General features: G+C 50.1%; 6 non-coding genes across 6 annotated transcripts; 3 read left to right on the top strand and 3 right to left on the bottom strand.

Annotated features, from left to right (window-relative positions):
* Positions 1–604: 604 nt before the first annotated feature.
* On the bottom strand, positions 605–723 carry LOC138230230 (5S ribosomal RNA). Its single transcript, XR_011186265.1, has one exon. It is a non-coding gene; the product is annotated as a 5S ribosomal RNA (ribosomal RNA).
* Positions 724–7,661: 6,938 nt separating this feature from the next.
* Positions 7,662–7,831, top strand: LOC138230159 (U1 spliceosomal RNA). Its single transcript, XR_011186200.1, has one exon. It is a non-coding gene; the product is annotated as a U1 spliceosomal RNA (small nuclear RNA).
* A 636-nt stretch (positions 7,832–8,467) lies between these two features.
* On the bottom strand, positions 8,468–8,586 carry LOC138230353 (5S ribosomal RNA). Its single transcript, XR_011186380.1, has one exon. It is a non-coding gene; the product is annotated as a 5S ribosomal RNA (ribosomal RNA).
* A 1,760-nt stretch (positions 8,587–10,346) lies between these two features.
* LOC138230134 (U1 spliceosomal RNA) lies at positions 10,347–10,510 on the top strand. The gene has a single exon (XR_011186179.1). It is a non-coding gene; the product is annotated as a U1 spliceosomal RNA (small nuclear RNA).
* Positions 10,511–11,147: 637 nt separating this feature from the next.
* Positions 11,148–11,266, bottom strand: LOC138230173 (5S ribosomal RNA). Its single transcript, XR_011186211.1, has one exon. It is a non-coding gene; the product is annotated as a 5S ribosomal RNA (ribosomal RNA).
* Positions 11,267–12,560: 1,294 nt separating this feature from the next.
* Positions 12,561–12,702, top strand: LOC138230196 (U4 spliceosomal RNA). The gene has a single exon (XR_011186231.1). It is a non-coding gene; the product is annotated as a U4 spliceosomal RNA (small nuclear RNA).
* The last annotated feature ends 3,099 nt before the right edge of the window (positions 12,703–15,801 follow it).

The following is a 15,801-nucleotide window of genomic DNA, read 5'->3' on the forward strand; positions in this document are numbered from 1 at the left end:
TTAGGACACCACGAGCTGCGTGGCTGCGGAAGGATCCCAGTTCGACAGGAGTGGACGCCGCTGCTGGTTCTCGCTGGCTTTTAGTTAGGGGTCCGGAGAAGCATCTCAAGCTAGTTCCACTACTCCTTCCGGACGTTCATTCCCTTTTCAAAGTCAGTCGTTTTGCTGTAGTCTGCGTTCTTTAGGCTGATTATCGAGGTTAGCCTTTATTTGGTCATGGGGGGCCTCGGTACTGTATGCTGAGTCTAAAGACAGTTTCACCCGTTTTCTGATTGCTCGGTTCTGTACCAGTGCAGACATGTCAAACAGTGAATGGCTGTACCTCTATTGTATCCGTGCTCAATGAATGAAATCGGTAACAAATGAATATATGTCTAGTTATACGAAAAACGAGTGGTTTATCGACTCATCTTCATTTGCAGATTCAGAGGCAGCTTCGATATTCGTTTTACAGACGGGTTTTTTTTTTGGAATATGGGTCACACACATGCCACAGCAACAAAACATCTCTAGAGATGAGGCTATAGATCACCTTTCCATCCTGCAGGTTTTCCTCCCAAAGCCTACGGCACCAACGGCGACCCCTGCTGGCCGGGAGAGCAGAAGCTTACAGCACCTGGTATTCCCAGGCAGTCTCCCATCCAAGTACTAACCAGGCCCGACGCTGCTTAGCTTCCGAGATCAGACGAGATCGGGCGTGTTCAGGGTGGTGTGGCCGTAAGCAAAAGCCCCAGCGCCTGACTCGCTACTTGAAGCTGTGTGTGGCGGGGGTTCCGTGCTCCCCGAGCGGGACTGAAGGATCGTTCGTGTGCCACTCTTTGGAAAGGAGCTGCTTTCCAAATCGCATTGCGTGCCTGGATGTTGGCGAATGCGCTCCCTTGTGTTGGCTCGTCCCGCACTGGAGGAGGACAAACAATCTGCACGGAGGAGCACCAGGCAAGTCTTCACCAGACAAAAACCTCCAGTGCACAGCACTCTGGAAACATTTCGGGGCTTTCGCGTGTTTATTTCAGCACGTAAAGCGCACCGGTCCAACACGTCGGCCGGGCGCGCGGCGCCTCCGCCCTCTTGTGGCCTTGCGGCGTCAGAGCAAGAGGCTCCTTCTCGCTGCCCTTCCGCTGTGTTGCAGGGCCCCGAGAGGGAACCCGGAGCGCGCACTTTGTGGGGGGCGGGGGACCGCGTTCGCGCTCTGCCCCCGGTCTCTTGCGCGAGTACTAAATCTCACGGACAGGGGGGCCTCGTCATTGATTGTTACAGGTGAGACGGGGATTAGGAGGAGACCCCGACTGATGGGTAAAGGGGAGCACTAACACCAGAGGGACACCCACGGCGTCTCTTTTTGAGAGACGCCCTGGGGTTTCCTAATGGCCAAGGAGGGTCGGGACCTCGGTTTGACGCCTCCCCCGAAGGACGGCGCCTGTTTGTGCAGCAGAGTGTCGCCATCAGGAGGCTGGGGCGTAAGAGAGCCACACAGCCCGCAGGGTGAGCGCTCCCTACTGGTCCCCGTCACACCTCTTGCAGGAGCAGCAGCAACCGGAGCTTTTCCGGGGTGGAATCTCCCATCCGGGTGCCGGCCAGGCTCACACCTGCTGGGCTGCCCCGGGGGTGAGCCCAGTCGAGAGTCGCAGGGCCAGATCTAGTCACCGGGGAGAAACGATACAAGTGAAGGATTGCTCGGCTCTCGGCACTTGAAAAGACCGACAAATGTCTCGTTCCCGCCGGAGCTGAATGTACCCGCATGTGTGGTGTCGTCTTCTTCCCCCGCCCCGCTGTGTTTGCTGTATTGTCTCTGAAGCCGGCCCCCCCGAGACGAGACGGGCTGTTCCTGTGCCCCAATTAACACTTTACAGGTGCCATTCCCCGGCATTGTGGCCATTGTCGGTGCTCACACGCGATAAGATAAGGCGGAGGAGAGCGGGGCATGCCCAGCGGCAGACATTCAAGGAGGGGGCAGTGCGAGGTGAGGTGAGGTGCGACACGCCGGAGCCCCGACGCAGCTAATGCGGAGCACTTGTTGGACTGGCATCGAAAGGACGTGTGCGCACGGAGCGAGCCTTCCCTGCGGCGGAGCGCGGGAACTTTCTCCCCCCCTCCCGCTGCAGGAGTTGTGTGCACTGCAGCGGTGCCGAGAGAAAAGCACAGAAGGCAGCAGGCTCTGGAGAGCAGGTAAGAGACGGAGCCTTGTGGGCAGGCGAGCAGGCCCGTTTTTTGGAAATTGCTGAAAAGGTTTGTTCGGTGTGTGGCAGGCGCACGTCGCGAGCTTGCGTGGCGATCTGCCGGTCTGGAGTTATGCAAATGAGGCCGAATTGCATCCCGGGACATGCTGCGAATGCGCAACGGCGACTGCAGATGTGTAGGAAACGGCGCGCTCGTTTTCTCGTTTTGCCCACACTTTTGAGTGTTAGTGTGGCGTGTGAGTGTGTGAAAGAGTGGGCCCAGCAGGAGGCGGTGGCGTGCGGGGCGAGGAGGTGGCCTAGGCTGCGCGATTTGTGCTGTGGGTGCGGGCCGCTTGCAGGGGCCTGTTTAACTCATACTTACCTGGCAGGGGAGATACCTTGATCAGCCTGTAGGTGGAGTAGTTGGATTGTTTTTCTTTTGTTGGAAGCAGTGTTCGATTTGCGGTTTTTGAAATGGCAACCTTTGGATCCCGTAAGAATGCTGTACGTTTTGAGCTCTTGGATGACCTCTTCATGGATCGTATGCAGTTCAGCAGAAAAGTGTTACAGAAGGAACTTGGCTTTGAACCTCGGCACTTGGATTTCATCTTCGCTCTCCCAGGTCAGAAAGCATTTGAGGTTGTATTTGCTACCTATCCTCTGTTTGAACAATGCGTGGATGTGTTTGAGGCAAAAAGAGGCAAAGTTCCTGCACTTGAGAAGATCAACTTGCAGCCTCTGACACAGAGAGAGAGGAAAACGGTGCATGTTGTTATGTTCTCGGAACTGGCAAAGACGGAGGACATTCACACCTGGCTTAACCAGTACTGCACCGTCCACCATGGAACTGAGGTTAGAGATGTTGATGGTATAAAAACAGGAGCAAGGAAATTCGAGGTTCGCTTGCTACCGGACAGCGTAAATGGAGGCTTAAGGCACCTGCCCTCTACAATCCGGCTGGGAGCCTGCAATGGCTATGTGTTTTATGTGGGACAACCAAAGGTGTGTCGGCGCTGTGGTGCTGTGGGACACCTGGCATCGTCCTGCACTGTGAAATGCTGCAAGACCTGTGGCAAACAGGGACATTTAGCCTCTGACTGTTCAATGCTGCCAAAGTGCAATTTATGTGGCTCGGAAGGACACGTTTTTAAGAACTGCCCTCACGCCTACGCCAATAAACTCAAAATGAGAAAGGATGAGGCAGTGCTTGTTTCAGCCAAACCGGCCCGAAAAGCCAAAGCAAACAACAAGTCAAACAAAGAACCCTTGTTGGACAAAGACTCTCAGCCTCCAGCCAGGATCAGTCCTGCTGTGGCTCCGGGGCTGGTGGAAGAGAAATCCACTACGCTCCCACAACCGCAGACTGCACCAGACAAGCACGAGGGTTTGAAAACCCCCGAGAACAGCGAGGACCCCTCCCCCACTCCTGCTCCTCAGAACGAGGGCCAGTGTGGGGCCCCCCGGTGGAGCGGGTCCAGCGAGGATACCCAGGATTCAGCGGAGCTGCTTTTCTCAGACTCTGCAAGTGCTACAGATGCCCTCCTCTCCTCCATCCAGTCCATCACGGAGGATCTGCAGCAGCTGGTGGGTGAGGGGGAAGAGGAGACTGGTGCATCGGCTGCACCCCTTTCCCCTCAGTGCTCCCAGGAGCTGGACTTGAGGAAAAGAAAAAATGACTCTGTTTTCTCCCCGAGCGAGGAGGAAGGAGAGCATGGCGATGGGGACAGCTGGAACCTCTCCACCCCTCCCTCTACCCCCTTCCTTGAAATGGACTCTGTGAACGCTTTTACTGCTGCCACCCTGATGAAGGCTCATTCAGAGGATGGCTGGCAGGAAATTGGTAAGAAGAAAAAGAAAAAGAAAAAGGTAACAGAGAAGAGAAGAGAAATGTGTTTTGTAAAGACTGGTTCCACTTTCTTATGTAATATGGCTCTTAACATAATTTCTCTTAACACAAGAGGTATCAATGACAGAGTTAAATGCCAGTCTGTCTTTGATTACCTCCAGCAGAGAGAGGGAGATGTGTTGATGTTGCAGGAGTGTGCTTTAGCCTATCAAGAGAGGTATAAAAGTTTTGAAGATAGGTGGGATAAAGGGCCTTCTGTTTGGTCAGGGGACAATAACAACAGAGCCTCTGGCGTGGCCATTCTTTTCAAAGGATGGGCATTCAAATTGAAAAGTATTCAGAGGGTCATAGATGGCAGGTTGCTGTGTGTGGATGTGGAATGGGGGACCGTTAACCTGCGGCTAATCAATGTGTATTGCCCTACTGACGTAGGAGGAAGGGTGGAGCTACTCAAGGCACTCTCCCCCCTATTGTTATGCAGCACAGACGTGATAGTGGGAGGGGATTTTAATTGTATCTTAGAGCACACAGACAGGCAGTCTAGCTCGCCGATAAAATTGGATTCCAGCTCACTGGCCCTGCAAAACTTAGTTCAAGACTTTAAACTCTCAGACACATATAGATGTATATATCCCACAACAGCAGGATATACATGGTCAGGGAGGAATAGCAGCTCCAGAATTGACTATTGCTTTGTCTCAGAGAGAGTGAAAGTTGTTGGGGTCACTCTTCAGCCTGTCTTCTTCTCAGATCATCAGGCTTTAGGGTGTAGAGTGGAACTCCAGGGCGGGACTGTCTTTGGCCCAGGCCTCTGGAAACTCAACACAAAGCTGCTAGAGAACGAGGGGGTAGTATCCCGCTACAAGGAGAAACTATCACAGTGGCTGTCCTTGCAGTGTCTGTACGGGTCAGTAGGAGAGTGGTGGGAGGAGGTGAAGGTGAGGACAAAGGCCTTTTTCATGGCTGAGGGAAGGAAGGCTGCTGCCAGACGGAGAGGAGTGCTAGCCAGGAAACAGAGGCAGCTGCAGCGTCTCTACACGATGCTGCACAGTGGCTTCGATGTGCTCGAGGATATCGCCCTTTTAAAAAAGGACATCCGGAGCATAGCCGAAGAAAGTAGTCGAGGAGTGCTGTTAAGAAGCAGAGTGCAGTTCTTGGAAGAAAATGAGAAGTGTACTCGCTTCTTTTTCAGGAAAGTGGTAGGCTCCAAGACTGTCATGGAAAGTGTAGTTGATGAGGAGGGACGAGAGAGAACAGAGCCGAGTGCTATCCTCTCCTGCACCGAGGCCTTCTACTCAAGACTGTACAGCTCTACAGAGGTAAAGGATGAAGATATTCATTTTTTTACCTCAAAGCTAGAAAACATTTTGAGTGAAGAAGATAGGGAAGTACTTGAGAGGGATTTGACAGTAGAAGAGCTGAGACAGGCTATGGAGAGCTTACAGAAGGGGAAAACTCCGGGTGCTGACGGGCTCCCTAAAGAATTTGATTGCACCTTTTGGGATCTGCTTCAGGATCCGCTACTGCTCCTATTCGAGGAAAGCTACAAGACAGAATTGCTGCCTGACTCCTTAAGAGAAGGCACTATCTCTCTCTTGTTTAAGAAAGGAGCAAAAAATGACATAAAGAACTGGAGACCCCTCAGCCTGTTAGGCGTGGACACTAAGATCCTGTCCAAAGCCCTTTTCCTGCGCCTACAAAATGTAGTGGCCTCACTGGTAGGGAAAGAACAGACTTGTGGGATAGCAGGACGCCTGATGAGCGACAACCTGGCCTTGTTGAGGGATGTCTGTCTGTACTCTGAGGATCGCTCCCTCCCTCTGTGCATTTTAGGTGTAGACCTAGAAAAGGCCTTTGACCGCCTAAACCGGCAGTACTTAACATCGGTACTTGAGCACATGAAGTTTGGCCCCATCATGAGAAAGTGGATTAACCTGCTGTACACAGGTAGCAACAGCAGAGTCATGGTTAATGGCAATAGATCACGCACCTTTGAAGTCTGTTCAGGGGTGAGGCAGGGCTGCCCATTATCCCCCTTGTTATTCGTTTTGGCTATGGAGCCCTTAGCCTGTGCCTTGCGCCAGGATCAGGCCATTAATGGGATACCAGTGCCTGGAAGTGGGGGAGGAGAGGTAAAGACATCTCTATACATGGATGACGTCACCCTGCTCCTCTCTGACAATGCCTCAATTAGCAGAGCTCTGCAGTGCTGTGATCGGTTCTCTTTGGCTTCCTCCGCAAAAATTAACACATCTAAGAGTGAGATTTTTTATCAGAACTGGAGGGAGCCAAAAGAAGGACATGATCTCAGGCTGCAAGAGAAGAGAATTAAGGTCCTGGGGGTGTATTTTGGAGAAGAGATGGGAACAGTAAATTGGCAGAACAAATTGCCAATCTTAAACAAAAAACTGATGCAATGGAAGGACCGAGACCTCACCATGACAGGGAAGGTGCTGGTCATCAAAGCCGAGCTCTTGCCTGTCTTGAATTTTCTGGCTTCTACCTTCCCAATCCCACACCGTGTTGCGGCGGTGCTGAGGAGATTGATGTTTCAATTTCTATGGGGTGGGAAGCAGGAAAGACTCAGAAGGGAAATAATGTACAGGCCGCTACCCTCAGGGGGGAAGTCTGTCCCAGATATTGCTACGAAGCTGCTGTGCATTTTCCTGGCCTCTGTGCTGAGAGGCTTTGCAACAGCACCTGCAGCGCGTACCTGGACTTATTTTTCCAGGCTCTGGGTAGGTAGGGAGGTGTTCAGAGTGTGGGGTGTCAGACCCAAGCTGGACGTCCCACTCTCTGACACATGCCCTGCAATTTATGGGACAGTTAAAAGTTTTCTAAGATCTCACCCAATTGGCCATATTCCCCTCCGAGATGTCAGCGTCCAAAAACTGGAAGATTTCGTAGCACCCCAGAACAATAGGCAGACCCCTGTGGGCATTTTAACATCAGCCCAAACAAGGAAGGTGTGGAAACACACATCCTCTAAATTTCTGTGCAACATTCACAGAGATTTAGCCTGGAGTGTCGTCCACCAGTGCTTACCGGTACGAACTTTCTTGTACCGTAGGGGCCTCACCCCCAGCCCTCGCTGCGTTAGGGTGGGCTGCGGCGAGGAGGAGACTGTGACCCATCTCCTGTGGTCCTGCTTTTTTGCTAAGGCCTTCTGGGCCCAGTTTGAAGATTGGTTGCAGGCTCTCTCGCCCCAATTTACCCTGACCGCTGCTTTCGTTAGATACGGCATCTCTCCTGTCAAGCTTCCTCCTGACGTGTTTGACAGGATCTGGGCCGTGGTGAACAGTGGGAAAGACGCCCTGTGGAGAGTGAGGAACATGGGGCTGTTCAAAGGCATCGAGGTCCCAGTCAAGGCAGCAGGTAGCCTGGCCCTGTTCATCACCCGAGAGAACTATTACCTCAGAGATCTGTGGAGAGAAGGGAGGGAGGAAGCAGAAAATCTGTGGGAAATAGAGAGCATAGGTCAACATCTCAAGAAACTGTGAAAAACATTATCATGTTTAAATAAAGAATGTGATTTGCACCAGAAAAAAAGAAAATTGTTGCTATGTAACTGTTACCGTGTCAAAATGTAATGAGATGTGATCATATATACTGTTTTAAGTATGTATATTAATGTAAAGCTTTCTGATTTGTGATTTCCTGTATTTTTTTGTGAAAAGAAAATAAAGTTCTTAAAAATCGAAATCGGTTCACCCAGGGCGAGGCTTGGCCATTGCACTCCGGCTGTGCTGACCCCTGCGAATTCCCCAAATGTGGGAATCTCGACTGCATAATTTCTGGTAGTGGGGGACTGCGTTCGCGCTCTCCCCTGATGTGCTTGGTCCAAAATCAGATACGGGAGGGTTAGGACACCACGAGCTGCGTGGCTGCGGAAGGATCCCGGTTCGACAGGAGTGGACGCCGCTGCTGGTTCTCGCTGGCTTTTAGTTAGGGGTCCGGAGAAGCATCTCAAGCTAGTTCCACTACTCCTTCCGGACGTTCATTCCCTTTTCAAAGTCAGTCGTTTTGCTGTAGTCTGCGTTCTTTAGGCTGATTATCGAGGTTAGCCTTTATTTGGTCATGGGGGGCCTCGGTACTGTATGCTGAGTCTAAAGACAGTTTCACCCGTTTTCTGATTGCTCGGTTCTGTACCAGTGCAGACATGTCAAACAGTGAATGGCTGTGCCTCTATTGTATCCGTGCTCAATGAATGAAATCGGTAACAAATGAATATATGTCTAGTTATACGAAAAACGAGTGGTTTATCGACTCATCTTCATTTGCAGATTTAGAGGCAGCTTCGATATTCGTTTTACAGACGGGTTTTTTTTTTTGAATATGGGTCACACACATGCCACAGCAACAAAACATCTCTAGAGATGAGGCTGTAGATCACCTTTCCATCCTGCAGGTTTTCCTCCCAAAGCCTACGGCACCAACGGCGACCCCTGCTGGCCGGGAGAGCAAAAGCTTACAGCACCTGGTATTCCCAGGCAGTCTCCCATCCAAGTACTAACCAGGCCCGACGCTGCTTAGCTTCCAAGATCAGACGAGATCGGGCGTGTTCAGGGTGGTGTGGCCGTAAGCGAAAGCCCCGGCGCCTGATTCGCTACTTGAAGCTGTGTGTGGCGGGGGTTCCGTGCCCCCCGAGCGGGACTGAAGGATCGTTCGTGTGCAACTCTTTGGAAAGGAGCTGCTTTCCAAATCGCATTGCGTGCCTGGATGTTGGCGAATGCGCTCCCTTGTGTTGGCACGTCCCGCACTGGAGGAGGACAAACAATCTGCACGGAGGAGCACCAGGCAAGTCTTCACCAGACAAAAACCTCCAGTGCACAGCACTCTGGAAACATTTCGGGGCTTTCGCGTGTTTATTTCAGCACGTAAAGCGCACCGGTCCAACACGTCGGCCGGGCGCGCGGCGCCTCCGCCCTCTTGTGGCCTTGCGGCGTCAGAGCAAGAGGCTCCTTCTCGCTGCCCTTCCGCTGTGTTGCAGGACACGGAGCGCGCACTTTGTGGGGGGCGGGGGACCGCGTTCGCGCTCTGCCCCCGGTCTCTTGCGCGAGTACTAAATCTCACGGACAGGGGGGCCTCGTCATTGATTGTTACAGGTGAGACGGGGATTAGGAGGAGACCCCGACTGATGGGTAAAGGGGAGCACTAACACCAGAGGGACACCCCCGGCGTCTCTTTTTGAGAGACGCCCTGGGGTTTCCTAATGGCCAAGGAGGGTCGGGACCTCGGTTTGACCTCTGTTTGTGCAGCAGAGTGTCGCCATCAGGAGGCTGGGGCGTAAGAGAGCCACACAGCCCGCAGGGTGAGCGCTCCCTACTGGTCCCCGTCACACCTCTTGCAGGAGCAGCAGCAACCGGAGCTTTTCCGGGGTGGAATCTCCCATCCGGGTGCCGGCCAGGCTCACACCTGCTGGGCTGCCCCGGGGGTGAGCCCAGTCGAGAGTCGCAGGGCCAGATCTAGTCACCGGGGAGAAACGATACAAGTGAAGGATTGCTCGGCTCTCGGCACTTGAAAAGACCGACAAATGTCTCGTTCCCGCCGGAGCTGAATGTACCCGCATGTGTGGTGTCGTCTTCTTCCCCCGCCCCGCTGTGTTTGCTGTATTGTCTCTGAAGCCGGCCCCCCCGAGACGAGACGGGCTGTTCCTGTGCCCCAATTAACACTTTACAGGTGCCATTCCCCGGCATTGTGGCCATTGTCGGTGCTCACACGCGATAAGATAAGGCGGAGGAGAGCGGGGCATGCCCAGCGGCAGACATTCAAGGAGGGGGCAGTGCGAGGTGAGGTGAGGCCCCGACGCAGCTAATGCGGAGCACTTGTTGGACTGGCATCGAAAGGACGTGTGCGCACGGAGCGAGCCTTCCCTGCGGCGGAGCGCGGGAACTTTCTCCCCCCCTCCCGCTGCAGGAGTTGTGTGCGCTGCAGCGGTGCCGAGAGAAAAGCACAGAAGGCAGCAGGCTCTGGAGAGCAGGTAAGAGACGGAGCCTTGTGGGCAGGCGAGCAGGCCCGTTTTTTGGAAATTGCTGAAAAGGTTTGTTCGGTGTGTGGCAGGCGCACGTCGTGAGCTTGCGTGGCGATCTGCCGGTCTGGAGTTATGCAAATGAGGCCGAATTGCATCCCGGGACATGCTGCGAATGCACAACGGCGACTGCAGATGTGTAGGAAACGGCGCGCTCGTTTTCTCGTTTTGCCCACACTTTTGAGTGTTAGTGTGGCGTGTGAGTGTGCGAAAGAGTGGGCCCAGCAGGAGGCGGTGGCGTGCGGGGCGAGGAGGTGGCCTAGGCTGCGCGATTTGTGCTGTGGGTGCGGGCCGCTTGCAGGGGCCTGTACAACTCATACTTACCTGGCAGGGGAGATATCTTGATCAAGAAGGAGATTCAACCAGAGCGAGGCTCGGCCATTGCACTCCGGCTGTGCTGACCCCTGCGAATTCCCCAAATGTGGGAATCTCGACTGCATAATTTCTGGTAGTGGGGGACTGCGTTCGCGCTCTCCCCTGATGTGCTTGGTCCAAAATCAGATACGGGAGGGTTAGGACACCACGAGCTGCGTGGCTGCGGAAGGATCCCGGTTCAACAGGAGTGGACGCCGCTGCTGGTTCTCGCTGGCTTTTAGTTAGGGGTCCGGAGAAGCATCTCAAGCTAGTTCCACTACTCCTTCCGGACGTTCATTCCCTTTTCAAAGTCAGTCGTTTTGCTGTAGTCTGCGTTCTTTAGGCTGATTATCGAGGTTAGCCTTTATTTGGTCATGGGGGGCCTCGGTACTGTATGCTGAGTCTAAAGACAGTTTCACCCGTTTTCTGATTGCTCGGTTCTGTACCAGTGCAGACATGTCAAACAGTGAATGGCTGTACCTCTATTGTATCCGTGCTCAATGAATGAAATCGGTAACAAATGAATATATGTCTAGTTATACGAAAAACGAGTGGTTTATCGACTCATCTTCATTTGCAGATTTAGAGGCAGCTTCGATATTCGTTTTACAGACGGGTTTTTTTTTTTTGAATATGGGTCACACACATGCCACAGCAACAAAACATCTCTAGAGATGAGGCTATAGATCACCTTTCCATCCTGCAGGTTTTCCTCCCAAAGCCTACGGCACCAACGGCGACCCCTGCTGGCCGGGAGAGCAAGAGCTTATAGCACCTGGTATTCCCAGGCGGTCTCCCATCCAAGTACTAACCAGGCCCGACCCTGCTTAGCTTCCAAGATCAGACGAGATCGGGCGTGTTCAGGGTGGTGTGGCCGTAAGCGAAAACCCTGGCGCCTGACTCGCTACTTGAAGCTGTGTGTGGCGGGGGCTCCATGCCCCCCGAGCGGGACTGGAGGATCGTTCGTGTGCAACTCTTTGGAAAGGAGCTGCTTTCCAAATCGCATTGCGTGCCTGGATGTTGGCGAATGCGCTCCCTTGTGTTGGCTCGTCCCGCACTGGAGGAGGACAAAGAATCTGCACGGAGGAGCACCAGGCAAGTCTTCAGTGCACAGCACTCTGGAAACATTTCGGGGCTGTCGCGTGTTTATTTCAGCACGTAAAGCGCACCGGTCCAACACTTCGGCCGGGCGCGCGGCGCCTCCGCCCTCTTGCTGCCCCTGCAGCTGCTTCACTTTTCCCTTTAGTTGCCATCGATTTTTTTGTAGTGCTATACATATACGATTGAGGTATCTTAGAGTTCTCCTTCGAAGACCCAGCACTCTCTTTTCTTTTCCCAGTGTTACTCATATCGGACTTTTTAAACCTAAAAAAAAATCGTTTTTTTTTCTTTCAATTATAACTGAAGTTTAAACAACTAGTAAGTCAAGTCCTTATTTTTCTGTAGTCAAAAAAAGCAAAAATTAACATTCAGGTCATGAAAAACTCAAAAAAACTCCCCAACCACTAAACTTTACCTCCCACCTGAGCGCCATCTTGAACGCCCCTACCACCAGAGAATGCTCACGATTTCGGAAGCTGTCTCCGGGACGTGCTGATTCCACACATCCTGAATAAATCATGATATTGTTAGTTGCTGTAGCTAGACGTTCAAATGAGTTTCATGGCCAGATGGACTGTTTCCTCCAGCGGTATAATATTGCAGTGAGACAGCACGATGCCTGCAAGACTATGTCACGCTAAACGCCACAGATTGTGTTTGTCCGTTCGTGTCAGTCGTCCCGCAGCCACGGGAAGTGGGACACAAACATGCTGCAATGCTTTCAAGACGTTAGGATTTGTTTGTGCAACATCCAAGAGGAGTACTTGTGGCTTGAATGTGAACTGTACGTGCCCGCCCCCTTTCCTCTGTAGTGCATGAGTTCCTCCCGGCATGCCCTTCGTCATTGTTCTGTCATCTTGTATTTAAAGGGTTGTATTTCTGCTGCTGAAAATAAGCAACGGTTTTCTCACAACGCCCTTTGTTCCCAACGGAGCCCTTGTCTGTCATGAAATTCTTCAAAACCTCAAGCTAGAAGAAGAAGAAGACGACAAATATGAAGCGTTATAGCAACGACATGCCATGACACGATCGATAACGATTTCCATAGGATCCCCGCGGTTGCCTGGCAACCGTCAGCTTTGCGCAGTGGCAGTATCGTAGCCTGTGAGGGTTAGCCGAGGCGCGATTATTGCTAGTTGAAAACTTTTCCCAATACCCCGCTTCCGCCGGTTTGCAATACAATCGGCGAAAGCAATTTTTGACAGTCTCGTCAGAGACTGAGCAAGGTGTTTAAAGACAGATTTGGTCACGGTGATATCATGGTAGAAAGAAACGAACTTGTTACGTGTCAACAGAAACGCTCTTTAGCTCTTTCAGCTTTATGCAGAGAACAGCGTCTGTCGAGATTACTTTTGTGTCAGCGCGAAACGCCGTGTGCTTGTCAGTATGATTTCATATTGCTCGTAGCGGCGCCTGGCTTTTGTCTGTCAAACGTTAGGTTGCGCTTCTTCATGCTGCATCGTCGGCATGAGTGGAGCATTTTAAACGTCTGTACTTACTGCGCCCCATAAGAAATCGTTTGTCCCCATTCAAAAGAGATTGTGCGATGTCCTGCAGCGTTCGCAAAGCAAACCTTTGACAGTTTGAAAAGAGGAATTTATTCTGCTTCCTGTGCGTGCAGTAGTTACAAAGTTGAACGTCTTTACACGATCTGCTGCAGTTTTCAGTGGGTGGGCTTTGTCAAATGGCTTGGAAAAACGCACTGTGTTTCTGCTCGGGAAACATCATGAGCAGTGTCCTGCATGTTTTCTGTGTATAGCTGTCTTTTAACGCATACAGAATTCATTCGAAATCATTGATTTCTCCAATTAACAAGGGTCTCTTTTTGAACCTGCCAGAAGCATTCTTTCAATGTAACAGATTTACTCCGGGGAAGGGCAGCATGACATTGAGAGTAGCTCAAGCTTTCAGCACCTTTATCTGACTGCATGTATGCAGACACTGCTCAGAATCCCCTGTAAGATTCTCCTTCAATTCCGTTTTGCAGTGCTTTAGCTCTTTCAAAAGGCTTCGCTTTGCTAGTCACAATCCAAGGCTCATGACAGCATTTGAAAACATTCGTAACTGCGTTGGCCGGGAATCGAACCTGGGTTAACTGCTTTGAAGGCAGCTATGCGCAACACTGGCTCGCTCCAGAATAAATCTCACGTCGAGGGCATATTTTTTTCCATTTTACCGTGAGTCGGGCTCAGCTGCACAGAGGAGAGAGCAGAGCAATGAGGTCACGGGGACAGGGGAGTCACACGCTGGCGGTTTGAATACGCGGAAGATCACTGAGGGATCCACAGTATATGGACTCTCCGTGCGCCATCAGTCCGCACTCCGGACTCTGAATCCTGCCATCCGAGTTAAGATCTCGGCGGAACCTGAGGCGCAGTTCCTTCTTAAAACGTAATCTGGTGAGCATTTCTAGAATCGTACTTGTATAGATGCAGCCTTTAATGTGTTGCTAGGTTAAAATTGATGACTTCTTGTATTTCAGTAGGCAACTGCCCTCTTGATTTCGGATTTAATTTCTTTATTACAGGGGCGCTTTTATGAAGACAGAGTCATGTTCAGGTACTTTGCTTGATGGAGGAAGCTCATTTCGGACTCTGTGATCTGCTCACCTGGAAAGGTCTGCTATACTACTACAAGAGAGAAGTAGAGTCTGGAAGAAGGGACAATTTTATGATGCTTTGGAAGATAATGTTTTTTTTTTCTTATACTGAAAATGAAAGGTAGTTGTTTCTATATGGACTCAGTCTTTGGAATTTGTATATATATATATTTCAGTGATCCCTCAGCCATTCCTTCTGTATTGTAATTCAATTTCTCTTTTAAAATTCCTTCCCCACTTCTAGGACCTGCAGTTGCTGAACTCCACAATGGCTTCTATTGGAAAGTCTGTGACTGAGACCAAGTGTTCACTTTTTTATGAAACCATTATTTATTTAGGAGCAATGAGCAATTCTTATATAAATGCAATAAAATCATTATGCTCAAACTATGAGAGAGAAAATTAAGGATAATTTAAGAAATCAGTCTTAGCTTGTTTCTATACACAGATGGTATTATTTATTTTCAAAGGAAACCCGCGAGGATTCCCCTGGTGTGCAAGATGTGCCTGAATACTCTTGATCAGCTTCCTGCTCACTTGAAGAGGGCGTGTATGAAGCACGCCACGGCAGAAAACATCAGGATGGCCTCTCAACAGGCGAGGGAGGACATGATGAATCACCTGAAGAACGGGGTCATCGTGGATTACCACAGAATAGAGATCGTGTCTGGTGAGGCAAACAGGATAGTGGTTGTAAGACTGCTAGAGTCCTTGGGCCTTTTTGTACATGGGAAGCCTGAAGACACATTGGCAAGGTGAGATATTTTTAATCTGTAAGGCTTCTGTAGTTTCTTTTTGAAATCATTGTTACAACATATTATGTAAAAGCATGTTGAAAAGAATCTACCTGCATTCCAGCGGCCCTGAGCAAGAGGCCGCAGTCCAGGAGGAAGAGATGCCAGAGGCTGCTCTAGAAACTGAAACAGAAGCGGATAAGGAAGGGGAAGATGTGAGCTCTGAAGAACTCTATCAGCAGTAAGACTTTTTATTTTTCAGATGTATCTATTTTTTACTAAAATTCTAATTTGTCTTATAGGTATAAAATGTTTAAACCGGTGTTTTATATCCTTACAGGCCCTGAGTAGTTAAAAAGTATCAGCAGGCCGGAAGAGAGTGGCCCAAGCTGGACTCTATAGAAAGCACTCCCTGGATGCTCCTCTCCTGATTGGATTCAAACAGTACCTTACCAAGGATCTGGGAGTGGCAAATTATTCTCAGGAGGTATTTATTTTTTAAAGGCATTTAAAATTAAGCAATGGTATCTTCATTGTAAATGTTTTTATTTCTTAGCTTAAAATTCACCCATGTGAAATGATGTCAGCCATAAACATCATGACTCTATATTTCCTACCTGAATCTATTCTACTTAAATTATTACATTATACACAATTTGAGTTCATTTTAAAAAGTAAAAGGTAATGAAAGGAATGCATTTTCATAAGAAAGATAATACCGATATGCATGTGATAATCTTCCTTATATCATGTAGTGCATCATTTGGACACTTTGTGGGCTTCAAATACAAAGAAAATCATGTTCTATGGTACAAGATAAATACAAAACTTAAGCTTTTATTTTAATTAGATTTGTTTATAAAGCATAAGCAATCATTTATTACATTAATATATGTAAAAATAACATTTTAGCATCATACGTTTAGTATATTTAGTCCCTAATGCTGAAAGAAATGATCATAGAACATGACATCTAACCTTAC

This window comes from Lepisosteus oculatus, unplaced genomic scaffold (assembly GCF_040954835.1).
Source record: "Lepisosteus oculatus isolate fLepOcu1 unplaced genomic scaffold, fLepOcu1.hap2 HAP2_SCAFFOLD_48, whole genome shotgun sequence".
Taxonomy (NCBI): domain Eukaryota; kingdom Metazoa; phylum Chordata; class Actinopteri; order Semionotiformes; family Lepisosteidae; genus Lepisosteus; species Lepisosteus oculatus.